Below are 6932 nucleotides of genomic sequence, written 5' to 3' on the forward strand. Positions count from 1 at the left end.
TCAGGATGAAAGCATTGTGAATAATATTAACATTATCAGAGTTGTTTTCTGGTTTTTTTCTGAGATCATACTCTTGACTTTTTTTACTTTTGCTTGTAATTTTTGGCTTTGGTGTTTTTTGGTTTGTCTTGTTTTTTAATTTATTTTGTTTTGTTTTGTTATTGCCTGCCCTTCATAAGGAACTGTTATAAAGGAACAGCTAGTCCTTGTCTTCTGTACTATGCAATTTGATCTGACACAGATGAAAACAATTAGTGAGTTAAAAAATAAAATGCAGTACGAAAATCCATGAATAGGGGAAAGTTACAGCATACATTTAAAACAAATAAGAATCAAAGCCTTTGCTGCCTTCTATGTAAAGGATAAGTTTTAGTTTAAGTACACAAACACTCAGCTTTTTTACAAAGCTGTCACTGATGTGTTTTTGCTAATTTGTCTATTTGTACTACTTTAATATATTTTGCAAGCCATTTTTCAAGGTAAAATTTGATATAACTAAATTTACCTTTGAAAAGATTAAATGTAAGTGGTTTAAAATGGGTAGTTTTAAGGGAACACCATCTGGTACATGGTTATTAAAAAAAGCCCATGAAAATATTGCATGACAAAATTAATACACAGCTAAATTACCATAAAAACCTAAATTAACAAGCCAGTTCAAAATGCTGATTATGATTAATTTTCTACATAAGTTTGCATAATTTTGAATCTCTGTTATGACCCCTGGTGAGATGTAGAAGAGATTTTTGTAGGACACAAAATATAGCAATATTTGAGGGGATTAGTAGTACTTGAGGGGATAAGAACCAGTAGAAGTCACTCAGCATTTTTCTATCAGGTTACCCTATTAATAAACATCTATAATAATGAAAGAATTGCAAAATTGGATTTTTGAGGAGGTTAAGTGGGATTTTTATAAGCTCAATTTTTATGAGAGACTTAGAAGTACACTGAAAGTTATGACAGATATGAAGTTACTATGCATTAATGTTTAATCTAAAATACTGATCAAAGTTTCTTGGACATTGCATTTTTGTTGATATTTCATATTATTCTTGCCTTGGTCACTGAAATCCCATTGCTTTCTATCTGTGGTGAATTATGAACAGTCCCTGTAGTATTAGGCTGATTAACTTAATAGGAAGCTATGTGCAAAATAAGCAAAAATAAATAAATAAGTAAACAAAGTGCACAATCCATCCCTGTCAGCATTGCCAAGACATTAAGTGAAGGACAGTATTGCAATTTCTTAGTGTCAGCAGTTCTGGTTTTGACAAGGTGCAAACTTTGGTTTGACAGAGATAGTCTTCAAAGCGATACAACAGTTAGCAAATACCCTTATATGCTTGGATTTCTAGGAAATTGAAGGTCAGTTGTTACAAACTGCTTAGGGAGACAAGCTGACAGGAAGATAAAGGGAGAACACTCTGGGAGCTGAAAGATGGAGGCCTTCATCCATTCTGGGAGCAGCACATTCCGGTAGGGAGGCTGAGGGTGTGTGCAGTGAGACAGGCAGCTGCTAAGGCAGGCTTCATGAAACTAATACATTGTTTTCTTCTTGCATGCCAGCTTAACCCACTGTTGTAGCACAGGCCTTGTTCAGTGGTTCAGCATTTGGGAACGTCCTGCATAAGTATCAATGTGATGCTGCATAGGTAAAAGCCTGATACATGGCTGATAATAGCTTTCAAGGCAAATTTTATTAAACCAGTAAATATTTGGTGTGTTCAGAAAACATGACAATGAAACGTAGTTAATAAATGATGCTGGCAAAATAGAGGGTGAGAACCACCCGGAGGACTCCAGGCAAAATTGGGTGTCTGGTGTCACCTACCCACATTCCTTTTTATCACCTTGTCTCCCATACTTCAAGTCCTAGAATGGGATGTCTCCCTTCCTTGGGCTTCTCTTTTTTTTTTTGGCCATTCACCATAAGGGCAGCCTATGGTGAACTACTTTGGATCTATGTTTTAGATGGCTGAAATGAGGTAAGATAAACCATGTGTAAAGTTCATCAATTCTCTTTCCACGGTCTTCTCTCCTCTCCACTCTGTTTATCTGTCTGTCTATCTATCTGTCTATCTATCCATCCATATATAATTTCTATATGGATCTGAAACATAGACTTCACTTCACGGGTGTGTGTGTGTTTATGACCACTTATACAAGCAGATTTGTAGATTTTTTAAGGATGTGATTCAGCCTTTAAAAAACAAATCTTATTTATATGTGCTGTATCTCATCTGCATATATGAGAATTTGAAGAGTAAAGAATCACCCCTGTCCTTCCCACAAAATTTAAAAATTCCATCAGCAAATGTTTTAACAGTTCCCTAATCAGCAGCCTTCTTTCTGTTGGATCAATGGTTAACTGCTCCTCAACTACTGTAATAAAAATCTGTAGCCTCTCCCCAAACTGTCACAAGTGTTGTGATCAACACACAAAGAGTTTGATGGATCTCTAATTAGCTGGGATTGTTTAAAGTCCTGTTTTTCCCCCACAGCCCAGTACACAGATAAAAATATATAGCTTTTAATTTAAATATACAGGTAAAGTACATGAGTGAGAAAATATTTGCAGCTCCCTGGTAAAAATAAAACTCTTTCCCTTTTCCCTTGCTCTTATTTTAATTGCTTTAAAGAGGAGACAGGACTAGGGTTGCCTAACCACTTTGAGGAGGTGAGCACTGTTTTTAGGGTGTCCTGATGGCTGCATTGTCACGATTGCACAAAGGTTTAAGAGCAGGGGTGAGGCCCCCTACTTACCACCTGGATTACATTGTTTACACACTTAAGATGAACCACAGGTTATCTAAGACTGCATAGCCCATCCTCTGTACTTCAGTCTCATAAATTCAGGAAGGAATAGTGTCATGGTATTTTTACTTTGTAGAAAGGAAAAAAAAAAAGCTCTGATCCATAATTTGTTTGGGGGTAATTTTATAGTAATTTTGGCCTGGTTTAGTCAAATTGTGAATTATCTTCTGGGCTTGAAGTTAAAAAAAAGGCAGGTGTGGCTCCAAATGCTGCAGGAATTGGCTGCCATTGCAGTCAGAAGGAGCTGAGAGCCAAGACATCTGCTTTCACATCAGTAAAATCTTGTCTAAGAGGGAGGCATGAGGCTTATAAGTGCTGAAGTAATTGGTAGCTGGAGGCAATGAATTTCTTACTCTTCCAGAAATGGCATGCTCGTGTAAGAGGCAGAGCTTCTGGATTCAGGCACCTGTTGAGTTCTGAACTCCACACAAATTAACAGAAGCAATGTGGTTTCAGTTCTGAAGTTTTAATTATTCTTTCCTACTGGTGGCAGCACAATGTAAATTCCTGAACTCAATATTGTTCCAGATGAGGAAACAAACCAGTATGATAAAATACCTGCGATATTAATATAAGGATTCATAAATAACACACTTTTATAGTTCAGGTTTCATGACATGACCCCAAATTCACAAAACACCCTACTTTTTGAAATGTATGATTTCTGGAAAAATTGAGATCATTTAATCCTTCCCACCCCATCACCTCCCCATCCCTCATGAGTGGCTTAGGCATTCCAGGGAAGTCAGCAATCATGGCCCAGGAAGGTTTCATTCATACGTTAACAGACTTGATATTATCTTAACGTTTTCCGGGAATTAATTGAATAAATATAAGACTCTGCTCCCAGCCAGGTGGTCAAATAGCTTGGATTTTCCAATATTTTATACATAAATAGCATGAATGATCTCTACCATATATTACAGTGGAGAATTTCTTAAATAAACTAGGTCTTATATTTTAGTTACCAGGGACAACATTTTTAAGTTTTTGAGGTCATTTCAGTCTCTTGTGTTTTTAAAATAGGATACATTGGATACAATTCAGTGTATTACATGTTAGCTTTTAACATAAGTCCTTGAAAACATCTTTCTTAGCGCAAACCTGATACATGGACTGTTAACTTTGACAAAATAAGCAAGTGGATTTGGTATGCTTTACAAAATTATGTCTGGTTTCTCATTTATTGCATGATGTACTCTTGACCTGCTAAGACCTGATGGATGCCCAAGAGAGGTGATGTTGGATTCACCGACAAGTTGAAAAGAGCTATAGTTTTTCAACAAATTAGTGATTCGGATAATTATTTAGCAAGGTTTACTTATTTGCAGCATCTGATGGCTGATCTTGCATACTTTTTAGTTGTTATTTTTGTTTTTTAGTTGTTCTAAATGTCTCCTTTTCTTCTGTTTTCTTGCCTTGCCTTGACTCTTATGTTTGTTCAAATCAGTGCATACAAATCCTCACAATTAAAGTCTATTTTAAAAACATTCACAATATTTTTTTTCAAAAGATATGCACTGCTGAATTAAGTTGTTTTTTACCAGCCTATGGTTATAATTATAATCAGTGATAAACAATGCCAAGTGTGGACTGCAGGGATGAAGGAGGTCCATCAGTGTGTTTTTTACCAGGCACTTTAACACACAAAGCTTTTGCCTTTATATTTCATCTGAGATTTTGAATTACAATTAGGAAATGCATAATAATTCAGCAGTACAGTTTACCAGTTCTGCCTGTTACAGTCCTATTCATATACACACAACTCATGCTATCTTACTCTGTTCTGGAAAATAAAGTGAATATTAACTAATTTTAGTGAATAACTTAAAATAAATTCTGTTAGAATGATTTGTTGTTCTGGGATTTTGAAACATTTGTGTGGCAAATATCCATGTTTTTTCTGTTACAGATGAACAAACTGCATTCATGGTTCAGTGTGATCCATTCATTGGTTCATGGAGCCCAAAGTCCTTCAGGAAGTGTGACAAATCCACATAATTTCCCTGAATGCTAGGTTGTGCATGTTTTGTATCTGATTAAGTTGAAAGATGTGTTAAAGAAACGTAGAAAAATCCTCATGTATAAAAATCCTTAGACAGCTCCCAACAGCTACATATCTCAGAAATCTCTGGAGCATTTTGTTATTCAAAGCAAAATTGGCAGTAATTTACACTCAATAAATTGGTTCCAGATCTGCCTCTTTCAGATGATATCACAAGGACACGATTTTGTGTGAGATTCCCTTACCTTTTGTCAAAATGTGTTCTTTTTAAGAAATTTACCATGGCAAATGCAGATGGTAAAGAGACTCCCTTGCCTTGCAGAGCATGAAATAATGTAATGGATCAATAGTTCATATACAAGCTATGTTCTGATCAAATAAAATCATAATTTTTTCCCTAAGTTTTTTGAAAAATAAGGTTCTGGATTCATGGAAAAATCATTACGTATATCTTTCATAATGCACTGATAAAGGCTCCATTTGCTACAAACCACACAGTCTTTGCAGAGAGGTATAATAAGTTTTGATTTGTAACCAAAGAAAAGTGAAAATTATCCCTTTTAGCAGTCATGCCTTGACTCTGAAGAAGTACTCCTTTGTATAGTTTTACGTTCATTGCTATTTAACAGTTTTACCAAATAATAGGTTGTTACAAAACTAATTTGGTTTAGGATTTTTTGAAGGCAGCTGTGAAGAAATACAACTTATCTGTCTGCAAGTTGTAAATTCATAGAAAAAAAGTGATTTAAAAAAAAACAACAGAAATTGTAAATAAATATGAAAGTGGGAAATTAAGAAAATGAATATTTAGACTGGAAGGCAAATAGTTTTCTTATGGTAGCATCACTTAAACTTGAAACTTTAAAGCAAAAATATTTGAAACATTGAAACAAAAAGAAAGGAAAAAATCACTGTCTAGCACTGGGAAAAGGATAGCTTAAATAATGCAATATTTCTTTTATATTTTGAACTTACCAGCTCTGCGATTATGAATGGTTGTAATTTTAAGAGAAAGAAAGGAAAATGTGCATTGTTCAGGTGATAGTGGTACTTTGTTGGTTGCCTGCATGTGTCTGGGAGAAAAATGCTGTTGTGGAGTTGCTCATATCTCTATACATTCTGTTACTTGAAGGAAAAAATACTTTCAGTGGAAATGCATTAAAGGGGTCCACAGACACCTATTGCTTGACTCCAGTTTAAGTTGCAGTTGCAGGATGAGGTCAACAACATCTTGTACTTCTGGTACAGGCATACTTTGTGACTTGAAATCAATGTAGTATTGGAAGCAGCAAACATCTCTCCTGTCCTTATCTCTTTCTGTAAAGGAAAGCATCAGATGGCTGATAAAGGTAGTGTTTTTATTATTTCTGTCGGCTTGGTGCCACTTGAGGAAATTCTGGTTTTCCTATTGCAGTGTAATTTTAACTGACTGTAATACCTCCACTTTTGGCCTTTATTACTTGTCTTTTTTTTTTTAATTTCAGAAAAGCTTGAGGATATGCAAGATTACACTATATTCCTGGATCTCAATATTTACGTACTCTATTTCCTTAATCTAGGGAAAAATAAATTAACTGTGCACTTTTTTCCTAGTTACTGGCAAAGATATGTTTGTAGAATCTTTCTATCTTTTTCTATCACAACATTTTGATAGGTCTTGCTGCTAGAGTATAATATTCTTGCCCCTTTTTTCACTTGAAAAATATTTATTTGCATGTATTTGTCTTTCTGTTCATATTAGAGCGCTGCAGCTAGACCTTTAATTGTTGACACTCTGCTTTATGGAGCTCCTCAGAATCACATAAGTTCTATTAGACAGATCATTGTGTAAGACCCCTTCACCTGAAACAAAACTGATCCTACTGTTCTTTATATGTTTACATAGGCTATCCATAGTTGTCTGAAGATATCAGGTATCAGAAGTAACAGTCCAAATGTAAGACATTCTCCATTCCATGTTAGTCCTAAATGTAAGAATAATGCCTATTTACATGGAACTAATTTAATTTTCATTTGAGATGTTTTGTGAAAATTATAAATTACCTTTTTTCCTGGTCAAAAAAAGGCATTTTTATTCAAGTGTTTATTGTTTTTCTTGCTTTAAATAAAT

This window comes from Camarhynchus parvulus, chromosome 3 (genome assembly GCF_901933205.1).
Source record: "Camarhynchus parvulus chromosome 3, STF_HiC, whole genome shotgun sequence".
Lineage (NCBI taxonomy): Eukaryota > Metazoa > Chordata > Aves > Passeriformes > Thraupidae > Camarhynchus > Camarhynchus parvulus.